We start from the raw sequence: 16,913 nt of genomic DNA on the forward strand, positions 1-16,913 counted from the left end.
CTTTGCACTGGTCTGTTTATATGTGGTAAAGCCTCCACTTACGACTTAACCGTCCCTGATAAGATACTTCATATATTTATATCTCTACTTACAAGAGGAGCCTTAAAATCTTGTTATTGGCTGGTGTTTACTGCTCGAACAAGGATTGTGTTGAGCTTTTTAGCTAGTTGTGTTTTGCAATTTCACAATCAGCGGTTATTAAATGGGGTTCGTTTGAACACTAAATTATTGCCACAAGTGACCAATACGATTTTTATCAGCATAATCTCGATACTGTTTTGATGAAGTCCTTCATAAGAAATTTTAGGTCGGATAAAATGGATGAAGCCAAGTCAAAATTAAATTAAACGTTATCTTGTGCGGGTTTAAAAGTCTGCATTTAATTTGACTTCGTGGTTTTTGCTGCTTCCGTATAACCAATGAGACTTGCATATATCCAAATATAAAATGTCAGCCGCTTTGACTGAATGTTCACATCTTGCTTCCCAACGTGACTGTAAATAGCACCTCTTCATGTAGCGACAGAGAAAAATGTTTGCACCTGCAAAAGCAAGTGTTAAAGGTGATAACAAAAGGTTGACGTCACCGGGCTCATCCTGATCCTGCCGCACAACCTCGACCACTGAGGAGGTGGAGGAGGAGTGCAGGAGTAGTTTAAGAGGAGGACACCAGCTGTTCTTTTTTTTCTGTAACGTCTAATGGTTCGTGTCTGGAAGGAGAAGGTCTATCTCTGATCAAATTTCGGGTATCCTAAGGGCGCACTTAACTAATGGGATCCTATCGATATTTCTCCCCCTCTAAGCCTGATCTTTACACGGCGGAATGTTAATGTTGCCACAGCCTGTCGGTGTTGTCTTTGGCTGCTCTGAGTCTGGCTTTATTGATGTAATCGGTCTTTAATGTCATGGAGCTTGAAGGATTTTTATTAAAGCATACCGCAGTAGAGCAACTCCTCAGTGACTGACGGGACAATGGAAGTTATTGCTATTACTCTGCACATGGTAAGATGATATAATTGAAATATTGTGGAGAAATGTCAGGCAAGAGCTGTTTTGTCACATTTGCATGATCATTTTGATGCTTTAAAAATCTGTTTCTGTAAAAGACTGTCTTTGTTTTCCATAGCAAAAGTGAGACTGTTTAATTTAAGGGAACAGGGAGGATGTGCTCAGTGATATCCTGCGCTTACTCAAACAAGACCCTGATATTACTTGCCCCAAAGTGCAGTTTTGCAATGTAGCTTTCTCCCCCTACATTTTCCAAAGAGCAGATAATTAAATTTCAGACCTTGTTGTTAGGGGAAACTCAGGCCCCTAGACTCCCTGCAATTATCGTGCAGAAGGAGCCTTCTTTGCATTTGGGTGCTATGTTTCCCAGCACAATGAAGATTAATTAGGTCTTAGCAGCAAATTACTGTAAGGCCTCTTCCCATCTGTAAAATGCAGTTCACCTCTAATGACAGCAGCCTGGCAAATGCATGGAAGGATATGTGTAAAATGCCTTAGATACTTTGTAGTGAATAAGTTATCAGTCTATTATAATGCATGCATTCATTTTGCACGATGCAGTGATTGTTTGACGTAGATGTTTGGTTTTAGTGAGTTTTTTCTGTGTGCTCATGGACATACCCTTGCTCCTATTTAAGCCTGAAAATGACATTTGTGTTTGCTCTTAGTTATAAAGCCAGGCAATCAGTCTGAGTGTCAGGAGCACCTGGTTCATTTGTTCATGTCATGCTGGTCAGCAATGCAGAAAATTACTGCGTTCCACCAAATTGAAATACCACTTGAATGCATGTGTTAATTAGATCTCTGCGTGGCTTTTCAAAGTGTCTCTTCTCCTCTGCTCATGAGTCATGTGCTGACTCTTTGACCTGTCACCGCAAATCCACAGTCTTTGCTGAGGGCAAACTAACAGAAAAGCAAGCTTGTCTTGTTTTTTTTTTCTCCCAACAAGCCACTGACAAATATATTTGAACATATTGATTTAGACTGTGGGTAGAGGAGGGTAATTTTCTCAAGAATACTTGCATCGCATCAGGGCTGCTATGGCTTCTTAGTTTACAGTTGCTTGTAGATGATGAAGTATTGCAGAGAAAAGGCATATTCTGCTTGTTTAAGGTGACTTGAATGGGAGCAATAAAACAGAGGAGTGAGTTGAGTGCAGTATGAATGTAATGCACACCTACGCAGTTTTCTGGACACCATCATTTCTGTATCTAACTTTCTTTTTGGAAGCAAATGGCAGTCATGTTAGTGATTAATGATGCTTTACAACATTAAATTACTATACTAAATCAACTGTTTGTTGTGTCTTACAGTAAAGTCCAGATGTTTTGTATTGAAGAAGGTTTTCCACGTGACAGCTAAAAGATCTGAATCCCAACATTAGGCTTGTTTCAGACAGCAGCAATAAGAGGATAACATCAAAGCTCTGCTTTATTTCTCAGAGACTTCAGAGCAAAACTATGAATAACAGATCACAAGGTACAAAGACTGAACTAGAGAACTTGAGTAGCTTTTATGTTTCAACTGTTGTTGGGTTTCACTGGGAGCTCATTAAAATGCATTGATTAGTAACAGTCCTGATTCTGTGATTGTTGACAGTGAAATCACTTGGCTAACCAACATATTTTTGAAGTGGTGATTTTCTGTGCTGGAATGAGCCACTTGGCTGATGCTCATTTTGGGTTATTCAAAGCCAGTGATTTGATGGAACATTTTAGTGACGGTACTTGAAATGGAAATGTGTAACCGCATGCTCTCTCCCAATGCAATACATTTAGCTTCTTTCATATTCCAGCAGGAGCTTGTGCATGCTAAATCTCTCCCAGGTGTTGTTGGAGCATTTCATGTGCGATAGCAGGTTTTAATTTTCCTCAACTAGTCATTTTAGAAATGGCGCATTTGTTGAATACCATCCATTTGCTAAATGAGGCTACCCCCTGTTCTTGGGCAGCAGGGTAGAGATTTCCCAGGTACCGATGATTTGCCAGCCAGCTCCACCTTTCAGTCCCCCCAGTCACCAGTGCAGCTGTCAGCCCACGCTCTCTCACTGAGCCACCCACCACTCAGAGAAACTCTCTGTTAGGCCATGTGATGTCTTCAAGTGGGACGCAGAGCAGATGTTTGGTAGCACAAATGTCGGGCTCAGAAATGAAACTGCTACCTTATGCATATTAGATCAGGTGTTCAGGATATGATGGGCATGTTATGGATATCTCAGAAATAAAGGACTGACTTGTGGGACTGAGGATGCAGGTCAGCTGCTGCATGTAATTAACTTTGTTTCATGTGGGTTATTTTATTTTGTTTACAGTGACTGAAGGTGATAGGCCTGAGTTTAAGATACACCTTGTTAGTCATATTTTAGTTTTCTTTGTGGCTTTTTTTGTGCATAGATTTGCATATTAGCTGGCAGGCCCAATTAGGTATAAAAGCTGTGCTCTTGCTGTGTAGTTTGTGCAATCAGCAAACCTGAGGCTTTAAGCTAAAGAGTGACGTTACAAACACTAGGACCAAAGGGATTTCTGAAATAGTTATGTTCTTAGCTTAAGAGTAATCATAGAGGAATCTAAGCCCCCTGGTGACATTTCAGGAGTAGGAGCAGTCGGTGCACCAGGAATCAGGATTGTCGGAGACACTGCAGATGACAAGGTTGTTTATCCACCTCCATCTCACAGGAACACCAGAGGAGCAGGGCAGATACTGTTATCTGTTTATGGCACGAGATAAGGTTGTCTCAATCAGATCACTAACCCTCCACTGACGTTCTCCACCCGAAATACCAAATGCTCTGTAATAAGAGGTTGCCAGGCAAGTCCCATGTCACTCTTAAGTAATCCTAATAGATTCCATTAGCATGTCCTCAGTTATTGCTGCAGTTTTCCAATGTCCATGCCAACTGTACACATCAGGACATCATTAGCTACCATCAGAAAGCTCAGAGTCTGACCCTGTCTGTGAGGTCAAAAAGAATGCCACAATAGAGCAGCAGTAAAGCTGCAAAGGATATCATGTGGAAGAAATAGAGTGTCATTGCTGGCGCAGATAAGACTCAACTACAAAAGGATTAGAGAGGGAGGAGATGTAAAATGCTGTCAGCTAATTGGGCTTTATTTTGAATATTTCAGATGGTTCATTAGAAACTAAGTTGGTAAAGTATTTGGCCTCTGTCTGTAGTCCGAGTGGCTTTGTGGGACAAGTTTTACAACCTGAGTGATAGCAAATCAGTTTGATCTATGCTGCATGCTTTGTTTTCAGTCATTTCCTAGCTGTAGACAAAGTTATCTTACAGCACCATAAACACTGAAACCATGTTTTCAAAGTGTTCAAAATCACAGATTTTTATTTTCTTGTCAAAAGAGTAGCTTTGTGGATTTGTCCTTTTTTAATTGTTTCTCTCCTTAATGTTAAACAGGAACCTGAATGATTAAGGAATCGTGTAGTTATCCTCTCTAAAATGACTTAAAATCTGATGCCTCCAGAGGCCTGACAAAACAATTTGAGCTCAGAGGTTTCATCCGGGTGTCTGGATCTGTGCTGGGGAGGGATGAAGGCTGAGCTGAGAGAGCTGTTGTGGAGAGCGGTCAGTGCAAGGCACTTTGCCATGACCCTCTTATCATGGGTTACACCACTTCTCCAGGCCTCAGTGTGTGGGTGTGTTTTTCTGTGTGCGTGCAGTGTACTGGAGAGCTTGCAAGCAGTGCTTAGAATGGGGTCCTTTATAACCTTCTAACCCTCTGGTCCTGTTTGCAGCCATTGTTGGACTCAGTGAATGGTATCTCCGTGCCTTGAAAAGTAACCAGATGACATTCTTCCTGTTGTTCAAAAGGGCCTGAGGTTCTGTTGTGAAAAGCGGCTGAAAGGATAGGCTAAGACTGTGACCTTCAGAGACTAATCTCTGGCATGTCATTCAGTGCCTGTTTGAAACAAATGCAGAAAATCTCTCCCTGATAGCAAAGTACCAATTCAAACAAGGTTCAAATTCTTCTGAGGTTTTCAGCAGTTACGCTCGAAAAAACCTTCAAGTTAGTTTTTCGTTGGGCCACCTACGGAACTAGAGGGTGTTTAGTAGCAGCTGAGCAGAATCGTTATTCCAGACAGGCAGTGTGTCTGACACCTACATTGTCCAAACATTCTCTCTGGCCTGTGACTGAGCCCTCTGTGCACAGACCTGTGGCATCAGCCACCCCTCTGTACTGCATGCTGAAATATCACTGCTGCTGTGAAAGCAGTGGGGATGAAATGCACTTAGTGGGACATGAACATCGTTGCAGCTTTCAAACTAGCTTACGTTGTTTATGTCTCCTCCTCTCTGGTGTATTTGCTGTATTCAGCTGGCTGTGCTTCCTGGAATGTGCAGAGATGCGGTTGTCACTCTGCAGGGGGATGTTGGCTGTAATCACAGTACATAGTTCAGCTGTGTAGCAGTTCAGCTCTGCAACAGTCCAGACAGGAGTCACGTTTTTTTCTTGTGTATTGAGATTAAGAACAACACACACACACTGTCACTGAGAAGTTTTAAGAGGCTATTTAATCTTTTGAATATGCTATAAGAACAGAAAACACCACATCATCACATGTTGTTGCTACACATACAGTATGTTCAGTTCAAGATTGTGGCTCTCAAATTATTAGATGCGAGGTCTATGCTAAGAACAGGGCTTCATCAATATGTTCAAGACAAATACATTTTGTTGACATTAATGTGTCTGTTCCAGTCCAAATGATCCATGAAAGCTGATTTAAAGACACTTTCTTTCTTCATGCCTCCTGTGTTAGAGCTGCACCACCTGTGTGGGGTTAAGATTGGGGTCAGTTCTCTTGCAGGTGTCTGTTGTCCAGGGCCTCTTTTTCAGGAGCTTGTTGTGCTGTGGATTGACATGGAAAAGAAAAGCTTTCAGGTTTTTAGGGCCTCTTTTTGTCAGGCATCTTTCAGCAATAAATGATTGGCATATCTCCCGCCATTTCCCCCTTTTGTTTGAAGCCATTGAGTTTGAGAGCAAATAATGACATTGACCATTATGTGTGATGTATTTGCCGCTCGCGTTCATGCGCACACATTAAAAAGGCGAGGTTGTTTACAAAGGAAGCGTTGGATTAGAAAAGGAAAATGTCAACTTTTATCATGCTACTGCACAACCATTTCACATTAGTCAGAAACTGTCCCCTGAAGAAGTGTAACATCCGAAGAATGGGATTGAGATAGAAGCAAAGGAAGAAGGATGGGCCACAATATGAAAGACATACTTGAAAGTACTTGTGTGTACAGAGTCCTGAGGCAGGTCGTGTTTTTTTGTGACAGAGGAGCATTCGTCTTGCTGTGTATCTGACATCTCAGGGTCTCATTGCGAGAGTTTGCGCGAGCTGCGTGTCGGCTTTCTGTAATTAATAGCCAGTACCCCCCCTCACCCCATCAAGGGACCAGGTGCTGCTTAGATCTGCTCTGCCACTGAAGTACAGCAGATACACCGGTTGTGAATTTCACTGTTATAGAGGATAAAGCTCACAGATGTCAACAACATCTCTCTTACTGCACACAACTCTGCTGACTGTGTACATGTAAACACACCATCACACACCCAAAACAAAGAGATGAATTTTAATGATGCACAGCTGATGGATCGCTTGTTGGTAAAGGATGTGGTTCATTTAGCCCACTTTGCGTCAAGCCCCATTGTATTCATGTCCTGTGCTGTTTAGCAGGGCTTGCTGCCCTGACAGATTGCCATCCCGATGGGGAGATTTACCCAGCCAGCTCTGCCAATGGCACTGACACCATCATTAGGCTTTGATCAGCTGCAGTCTGCAAGGGGAAGAAGAGAGAGTAATATTCTTGATCTAATTACTAGGAGACATTTCAGGCAGTGTAATGTGTGATTTAACCTCTTGTCAGAGGCTATAAAAGGAAGCTGGGTTAATCTTCCTGGCAACCTCTTTTCCACACAGGGGACAGTGCCTTTAAATTTCCTTTTTCCATGAACCTTGTAAAACCCAGAATGTCGGTGGGGTATGCTAACTCACTGCAGTCTTTCTGCTTGAAATCTCTTAAGCCAAGAGTTCTGTGACCTTTTGAATGTTGGCAACAGCTTGTTCGCGGGAATTCATGTGTTCTGTGCATTTTGACAATTGCAAGTCGAACAAAAAATCTGTCCTTTTGACTTTTATATTCCTCAGCTGAATGCATTGGTTTGCTGCACCTTTTGTTTCTCTCCATCTTCTTCTGTCTCTTTTCTTTCTCTTCCTCGCCATCACCACCCACACACTGCAGCATGATGAGTGCAGGGGACTTGATTGAACAAATAGATTGTAAGTGGAATCGAGGGGTTTGGGTTAATCAGTCAAACATAGTTAAACAATTCTTTAGACATGAAGGGATTAGTCTTGCTTGCGTTGAGCTCATCAGAGCCCATTCTCCTCAGTGCTGGCTGGGCTTTTAGGGCCAAGGGCCACGGCCTCTCTGGCTCCATGGAGAACCACACACGCACCCCTCAGCATGCTCCATTGCCTCTGAATGCCCCACCACTCTCCTTTCCCTTTGTTACAGAGTACAATTGGAATGATGGATTAGCAAATTAAATGCAGACCTTTCTATTCATGGTCATTCCCGCTCAAAGTCTCATTCACTGGATCTATCACAATCCTGCTTTAAAATGGTGACCAGGTTCACAATGTGTCCTCTAATTCCTCCAGAAAGTGTTTTACTCTCAAACACATTCTGGTGGGAAAAAAGAAAAAACAAACTGAAGTGATTCAGTAACTCTTTCCCTTTATAAAGGCTCTCCATATCTTGTTTTTCCAGGATGACTTCCTGCACATTTTCTTCCCTTTTTTTTAAACTGAGTGCTGATCACACTGATAGGAAGTGGCCCCGATATGATGATGTGTTGGCAAAGGCAAAGTGTACAGCTGCAGCCAGCCTGAACCTGCTCTAAATGAACTGTGTCGCTGTCTTATCCACATTCCTGAGAGCAGAGCATCGACCCTCTTGGCCAAGAGATAAAACTTGTACTTTCTCCAAATATCACCGTGTTATTTAACAGTTTTGATTTAATAATTGCTGTTCAGACTCTAAAATAACTTGTACTAGTCTCTTCAGACCTAAGTGAGATTTTCTATATTTATATCACCATTTTAACTCATAGCTGTTTCTTTTTGGCAAAGAAGCTTCGAATCTTAATGTCCGGACAACAAAGCCTCCAATTACTTGTGACAACATGTAAAAGCTGACGTGACTCTTTGATTTGATTTTGATTGAATACATAAAGTTGTTTTTCACATTTTTGAGGGTTTTCTGCCGTCAGCTGTGGATTGATTGGATGTTATGCATCCGTATGTTTATATTTGGATTTTTGTTATTTAAAGTTGTTGAACTACATATTGCCTGACATCTATCATTTAAACCATGTAGTAAGGTCATACACAATGTTATGTATGTTTGGATTCAGTGTTACTCCATCTTGTTTAATTTGACAACTTTTTTAATCTTATAAGAATTCTTTTTGTTTATTATTAATTTCAGTGTTAAAATGGACTCTGTTATCCTTTTAGTGAAGTTGTATTCTGCATATTGAAGCTCAGGTTTTATGTTTTCTTTTGTCTGTTTTACCACCAAGCAGATAACATAGTCTTTGCAATTTTTTTCTTTTTTCTTTTTGCTCCCTCTGCCCCACAGTCCTGTTTCCAGCACAGTGTGGGGGGTGGATTGCTGTGCTCTGTAGAGACCCCAATTAGCAGGACTAGCAGGCCTGCTGAAGGTCACTCCCCGAGCTTTGGTGTGGGAAAAGAGAAGGGCTGTGCCGGTCAAGACTAGCTCTGACAGTGATGAGGCTCTCAGCTGGACACTGGAGTTCTCACACAAATAACCACACTTTTTTAAACCTAAACACCTCTTCTTTTTCTTTCTTTTTTTTTCTTTGTTCTAGCATTGCAGTGCTTCTAAAAAGTGGTTGAGGATTTTGTTAAAGGTCAAGTGTTCTCGGCAGATTGTCATAGTATACTGTGACCATATCTGAGAGATCCATTTGTCATTAGCTCCAAAGTCCCCTACTTCATCAGCCCGTGTCTGGTGTCGGCTATCTCAGCCTGATTGATGGCTGTGTCCTTATTGCAGGGAACTGGGGTCGATGGCAAAAAATTTGCTGCTGGGTGCATTAATGCTGTGTTCAATGGCATAGACCTTTGAGCAAGCCTCATCAGTCTTGAATCATTGGACAGCCACAGGAGATCTGTATAAGCGGGCATGATGCAAGAGAGAAAAAAAGAAGGATCGACAGGAGAGAGTTTTTATCAGCAGAGTTTACTCTATTACCCGTCTGACTTTGTCTCACTAGTGCAGGCAAGAAGGAAATATTGAAGATTTAAAGTTAATCTACCAAAATTTCTAAAGTACAGCAGCCACACCAATCTTGGTATTTATTCAGACCTATTCAGAAGCAGGCAGAATCACAGTTAAATATGGTCTTCAGTATTTCTCTAGGGTTGTACCACAGCAGTAGTTTCAACACCACAAAATAAATTGGTTTTGGTTTAAATTTTTTCTTATAGTTTTAAAATATTTTAGGTTTTTTTCTTACACAATGTGCTTTAAAATTGGTAAAAAAGGAAAAAAACAAAACAAAAACATCGAATCAACAACTGTTGGTACAGAAAATGCACATCTCGCTGGGCAGATTGGTGGCTTTTAGTACTAATTTTCACATATTTTTCTGTCCTAGAAAGTTTGCAATAATAACCAGGCTGTGGCTGAATACCAAAATGAAGCTACTAAATCAGTCATTTAATTATTTTAAGAAGGTCTTGCTCTTGTTTGGAGAATTTTTGGCTTCCTCACTTGCCTTGAAATTGTAGTGACTGTTTTGGTATATACCTGCGTAGGAGTAAAAACAAAAAACAATCTCTGGTGCCATGACTACAACAGGATACACCTACATTGTGTGTAGGTTCACATTTAGACAGACAGATGGCCCTTTGAGCCTGGGAGGGCCAGATGTTCCCATGCAGACACAGAGGTGAAATGTTTGCCATGCCGAGCCTGTGTTTGCCTGGCTCTCCACAGAGTCACCGCCCGGCTGCCTGGTACCCTGAGCTGTTGTCTGATGGGGAAAGAGCTGGGGGTGGACAGGCGCTCCCGTATACTTGGGAGACGAAAGATAGACCGCAAATGTCTTGTGTATTGCCAGAGGCGAAAAGAAACGCATCTCACACAGCCAGTGCAGAAAGATCTTTTTCCTGGGCTAGTCTGCAGATATGTAGGAGTTTTGTTTGGTTTTGCTGGGAGCCACACTATCATGGAGTCAGCTTACCTTGGTATTTTATAGACGGCACAGTTATATTAGCATGTAAGGATTTGTTTTTTAATATTATGTATTAAAATAGTAATAATAAGAAGAAAGTATTGTTTTTATGGCACTTTTCTTAACATTCCGACAAAGTACTTTTCAAGAAAGGGATAAGGTGAGTTAGATGGAATGGAAATCCACAAAAACAGAATAATAAAATGTGTGATAAATTTATTGGACACTGCCCAAAGGCTTTCTCCAAGAAAGAGCTATGCATCACCACCAGACCTGTGCCTTAGTGATCCACTACTGCAGGCTGAGCCAGCGCACCTCATTGAAGATTAGGAGCTTTTTCTTTGGTTTGCATTTTCCACCATAAAAACTGAAAAACGATCCCTGTCCCTGGAAGATTTTAAGATAAAACTTTATTATGCATACCAGAGTTGAAGATGAGGCTCGGGTTTGCTAATATTCTTTTTAGATGGCAATATTAATGAACGTGCCTCTGATTAATTCAAGTCTTTAAATTCTTAAAATTGCTGAAACTCTGACATCCGTGGCATTTTTATCTTTCATGTCACAGTTAAGACTTCGAGGTGACTGAAGTATAGCAAGTGAGCAAAATGTCACATTGTTTTATTTAGTGTTGAATATTTAAAGGCTGAATAGTTTGTGAATTTTCGGTATATGTATTGTGTGTACAGCTGGTATGGGAGAGAGGCCAGTTAGTATAATGGCACAGTGGATAAATCTCTCACAACAGCCCTGTGTAGCACTGGAAGCTGTTTTTGTGTGTTAAGCCCTTTTAGGATGATTTGTGAGAGTCAGCGTTAGCACAGTTCTGCCTAGAAAAGCTGCTGTGCGCTCTCCCTCATCTAAATCAGCCCAGTGCTAGCAAACAGGCCGGGACTGGTTAATGCTGGGTCAATAATATGGGTCTGACTAGGACAAACACAGAGCCTTAACTTTTTTTTTTCTTTTTTTCTGTTACACACAGCGTACGTGTCAATAAGAAGGTACTGAAAATACTAGAGGAGGTCATTATTCCTGCAGGAGATGATCACCGGTGTATACGAATTTATGTTTGTGTGGTTTCCGATACATGTGTGTAAGTGAGGGGGGAAGAGACGGGCGAACAGCTGCATTGATTTCATTTTGTTTGCAGAGTACTCGGAGCAGAAATGTAAGCCGTGGGAACACCTGGAAAATGGGAGAGTAGGTGGCGGCTCTGTGCTGCTCCTGGCTCTGTACCAGGCATGAATACATGCATGCACAAACACACATCTCACATGTGTGAGGGCAGCCTGGGATCCCAATCAGCAGCACTTAACAAAGCTTTCCTCTTTCTCCCTTTAATCGCAGACTCAATTTGTCACTGGGGTGTCGAGTTTCTGATAAGCGCTTTGACTGAGAGAGGCGAGATGGGTATGGGGGAGAACACAAAATGGATGCACCTGCTAACAAATGAAATCAAACCACTCCATCTTCATTTCCCCTTTTTCCGCCAGCTGGAACAATGCTACCTCACTTTGGTTCCAAGCACATTGAGTTATTTCCCACTAACCAGAAAGAAGGCCTGGGTGACTTACTGTAAAATCCTGAGAAGGAACTCAGAAGTCTGCTTTTAAGCCTCCGATGCACAGCAGAGCCCAACTTTAAATAAGCTTAATGTAAAATGTTTTTGTAAGAATAACAATCACTGTTTTAATACAACGGATGAGATGTAGTTTACAATGTATTTTAAGTACATTAAGAATCTCTTAGCAAGTTAGGCACCACCCATCAACTTTCCTAGCTTTCTGAGTCCTGTTTGAACCTTGATATTAAAGTTTTCAAAGCTTTACATAAAGCAAACACCTTAAAACACCACCTCTATCTTGAGTCAGGTGATTTCTGTCACTGCACATACCTTAACACACACAGTTAGTGGATATATAGTAATCCAGTATCTGTGTCTAACCATGCTATTCCAGCCCTGCACCAAACTGGGCAGTCTGGCATCTAGCACATGTGACTCAGCACATTGATAAAAGAGATAAGATGAATAACACAGATGGTGTAGTGGATGAAAGGAGATGAAAGGATTCATGTTTATCTCGTTACTAAGAGCGCTCTCTTGGGTTGTGTGATGAAGTGGTACCACTGAGATGGACTGCCATGAGATGAGGTACATACTGGTTTGTTTCACCTATCCAGGGTGTAACCTGCCTCTCGCCTATTAACAGCTGGAGTAGGCTACCAGCTCCCCAGCAATCCTGCATTTGAACAGTTATGGATAGATGGATGGTTCCCTTTTGACTGAATTTTAATGACCTAGATGATCCTGAAACTTTATACACCATCTGGTCAAAGCTGTCTTCGTTCCACTGGAACATAACAAGATATATTCCCATAAGCTTCAGCTGAGTAGACGGCGTTTAGTTTAGCTACAGACCTTGTGTGTCCATTTCTAGACTCCGTCTGTAACATTTACGGACTGCACTGATTGATCAGAAATCCGAAATGACAGGTTGATCAGCTCCAATCAGCGATGGGCTGAAACAATACTGTTTATTCAGTTACTGAATTTCCAGTCAGTGAAGCACTTTGCTTTCATTTCCAGTCGTATTCTCTGATGCGATTCTTTATTTTGAGTTGATTGACGAAGAGAAAAAGATTTGGGATCGTAAATCTGCTTTATACAGGAGTTAAAAACATTCCTCTATCCAAAAAGTTGTTGAACTTCTTTTTTTTTATGTCAAAATAGACTTTTTTATGTGGTTCATCGTAGTTCCTAGACAGAAAATTTGAGTCTGAAGGTAATATCTTTTTAATAAAAAAAAAATTAAGGGGGAAGCTTAAAAAGATGGAAGGATAAATCGAATGAACAATGTTGGAGGGGGTCCTACGAGCTATGGGGGAGATTTTGAGATATAGCTTTCGTAATGACACCTGGTTTATATATCTTAGACTGATAACAGAAAATATAATAGATAAAGGAAATGTATACCTTTTTAGAATTTTATCTCTTGCGGCTAAGAAACCCTTTACAAGAAACTGGGTGAAAACAGACCCACTGGAATGAACCTCTGGGTGGACGTTATAGAAGAAATATGGTCAAATCCACAAATGACCTGCAGTTTACAAACTAAAACAAAACCACGTGCTGTAAGAGGGCAAAATCACATCCTTACATAAAGAAGTAGTGTCCCCCCAATGTTGTTTTGGTTTGGTTACTGATTAAAAATAAAGTAAAAAAAAAAAAAAGTGGAAAAAAAGCGGTTCATCATCAGTTAAGGAAATTTCAGTCGGTGCAGCTCTTGTAACGTTTGCTCTTAGCCATCATCAGCTTTGAATAAAGCCTGACCCTGTGTCTGAACTGTATCATGAATGTTTTTAGAACAGACTCTCATTAATTGAATTAATTATATGTGCTTATCAGAACTCATGAGTTGTATTAGGAACGTAAGTAAATCAAATCTTGCTTCATGGGATCTTTTTATTACACATCAGCATATTTTTCCTACCAAAACTAGTTGAAGTCTTGTCATGTCTGAGAGTAGGCTGACTTTCTCCTCGCTGAGGCATACCCAGCTTCTGGCTGTGCTCTCGATGGATTTGCAGCAGATAAATAAATAACTAGGCTGGCACCCCTCACTTTGGATCGCCTCTGTTTTGGCAGGCCATCCACACTGCATTTTCTATCAGGTGTAAACATGTCTGTCAAACGGCACAGTCAGGGGCCCCGGCGTCTTGGCATTCATGACGCCATACTCGCTGCACTGCCAGCTCTTTCTGTCTGCCCATCTGACCTTGGCTGGCCTTGACACAACTGAGCACACTTAACCGTACCCTTCACATTTGTAGGGCTCTTTGGGAAGCAGAGCTGGCTTAAATTGCTGTGAGTGAAACTGACCCCAGGCTGAAGAATGGACCTTTGCTGACTGTCCTTGCAGCGCTGACGTGGTCGATGGGTAATGACCATAGCATAGCTGCAGTGGAGATGGTCAGGTCAGGACCAGGAAACTCACTGCTTAATATCCTCTCATCTCGCCAACATTCCTGCAATCTTCTACTGTGAGAAGTCATGGTCATCAACCAAAAGACTCCACAAACTACTGATGCAAAGACAAGAGAGAAGGAATGAGGTCAGTTTGATAAGAAGTCCCATACTTTCCAAGTGTTTCCTTTTACTTTCACGGCCCTGCGTTCTGACTGTGAAACCAACTTTCCGTGTCTGACACGTATGCAAAGATGTAGCCGATTCAGTTGTGGACTACGCAGTATTCTAAGGGCATGCTGTCTCTCTCTGCTCCATATCCATTACCTCACCTCAGGGAACTGTCACTTTTTCACCAGTCAGTTACGAAGCGTTCACACTGCCTCCTAGTTCCTTCACAGGCGCCTCCCTCCCACCAAAGAAGAGCAGTTTCAAGTAGCTGTCTTCTTCTCTCCCACACTACTGCAGCGGCTTTCTTGCTTGACAGTTTTACCCCTGACACACTGTTTCTTGCAACTTGGAAATCACTATTTTACTGACTCTTAATTTAGATGATAGTTTGGCTTGGTTGTCTTCTCCCACCCTTTCTCTTCTGGTTTGAGATAACAGCCCGTGTTGACGAAGGGTCTCTGCTCTAGAAAAAGCAAATGGGCCGACCTCTCCTTCACGTATCGGGATGTGCTGGAGTCGTCAAGATCCATTGTGTGAACCGGCCTAACATGCCCACAGCTCTCTGCAGTCCTTTTCTACCTCTGTTGTTTGCAAAGCCTAATGGGCTAATGAAGGCCATACCAAACTATTATTTCTTTCTAACGTGCTTAAGAGCCAAGGCTTTTTTTTCCTTTTTCTTTTGACAGAACGCTGTGGCTTGGTATTCAAGGGTAAAAAGCCGTTCTCATCTTCCTGCTCCTTTTCTTTCTTTACCTTCTATTCAGAGATGAGGTTTGCAAAGGAAAGTAATTTCTCTCTCTGTCCCTGAGAGAATCAACACAGTGAAGTTGCATTGAATTTCTACTGCAACATTTTTTTTCTTGGCTCTATTTCAGACCCATAACCTGGGGGTAAACATGCAATTAAAATAACAGCAGCCTGCTTTCTCCTCTACTCTCCTCCTTCAGCCATACACTCAAGTCATAGACAACATGGTGACTTGCCTTTCCTAATTGCCTTTGCTCATAATTGGTACAGAAAAACTTCTAATATTCAGCCAGCATCTAAACACACTTTCTCACCTTTAAAAAAAAAAATCCTTCATTGTTTTTCTCCATTAATGTTATTTGTGTCTTCCTCTAATGAGCTCATCTCTTGTGTACAGTTCTTGCTTTTTCCTCATGCATTACTGTTTGTGGATATTTTAATAGATGATTTCCTAAGCAATTAAACTCATGCTCCAAATTTCTATTGCAGATTATAGTTCATGGAGGATATTGATTAAAACATTTCTACAAAGAAATGCAGCAGGTTGGTCTAATTTCTAAATGGTCTCTCCTGTTCTTCCCTCTATTCTTCTCATTTTTTTTTTAACTTTCAGATGGCTTTCTTTTTCTTATAACCCACTGAGGAATGAAAAGAAAATATAGGTCATCTTTTATAAGAGCAATTTGACACATGACAGAAGCCATGCACATCGCTTGCTCAAGTCTTGCTTTATCTCCTCACTTTTATTTGTCTATAATGAAAGCCACACAGTTATTCACACACTTTTATTGCAGCTCTATAAGTAGCCGGTGGAGACTTGCCGAGTCACGGGGGCCCCCGCTAATACTTTGAGAACCCTGTGGTGTCTGTCTGCATGGGGCTGATAGTGTGAGATGCCTGGCTTAACTCCATCAAGCCCAATCCCTGCTCCACAGGCCTGCCCGGCCGGCTCTGCTCGGCCTCCACAGATCCAACTCTGTCTCCACTCGTGCCAATAAGGGCTTGTCTCTATATCACAAAAGCTACTAAGCCGCAGGGGTAGATACTTATTTCCCCGGATAGCTGGGGAAGCTGGAGGGTCAAACCCCTTGCTCAGACCAAGCTAAAGCCCCTGCCTGGTGCTCAGGGGGCAATTAGGACTCCAGCAACTGAGCCAGTCAGTTGCAGAGTTTCCCTGTCTGGATTTGACACTGTCAGGTGTAGCTTCTGATACAAATAGTCAGTGCGTTAAAAATGCCTCTGCGGGGGTGTGTACCTTTGAAGAAAGTAGCAGTGTTTGGTGTGTGATACTATATTTGAAAACGCTGTGGCAGTGCTGCTGATGGGCAAGTCGGTAGACGTCAGGCTGCTGTCTGTCGTGTTTCATCTCCTGCTGCTCTGAGCTGTAAAGCAGTGTCAGCTTGGGCATTACCATAGGCTGACCTTTGCCGCTGCACTCCCCACTGCACAGTTTTCTGACATTCAGGGGCACTGTGGGGGAAGCGGGAGGGGGCTGGCCTGTGGGCTGTTTCTGCCTGTAGTGTGTTGATGTGTGTGTTCTTATAACAGATGATCTGACAGTATACATGGGTGTTTTGTTTCCTTTCCCCACATCATTTCACTCTTTTGTCATTGTTTTTTACTTTGAAAGCTTTTACAAAGACACGTTCTTTCTGATATTTATTTTTCCTCCACCCCATACCTGCATGTTGTCAGAGAGATTGCTGTTATCTTCATGTGAAATCTTGGCAACCT

At 41.9% G+C, this 16,913-nt stretch overlaps 1 protein-coding gene across 4 annotated transcripts in view; it reads left to right on the forward strand.

Moving 5' to 3' along the window:
* The window catches only part of fam222ba (family with sequence similarity 222 member Ba), a 32,711-nt gene that overhangs the window by 3,487 nt on the left and 12,311 nt on the right, over positions 1–16,913 (forward strand). The window contains exon 1 of one of the 4 annotated variants that reach the window (XM_042008316.1): positions 459–1,001. The exons of the other annotated variants lie outside the window; for them this stretch is intronic. The gene's annotated coding sequence lies outside the window, so the exon portion shown is untranslated. Of the gene's footprint in view, positions 1–458; positions 1,002–16,913 lie in introns of those variants that run through there. 4 annotated transcript variants of the gene reach the window in all.

This window comes from Melanotaenia boesemani, chromosome 15, assembly GCF_017639745.1.
Source record: "Melanotaenia boesemani isolate fMelBoe1 chromosome 15, fMelBoe1.pri, whole genome shotgun sequence".
Lineage (NCBI taxonomy): Eukaryota > Metazoa > Chordata > Actinopteri > Atheriniformes > Melanotaeniidae > Melanotaenia > Melanotaenia boesemani.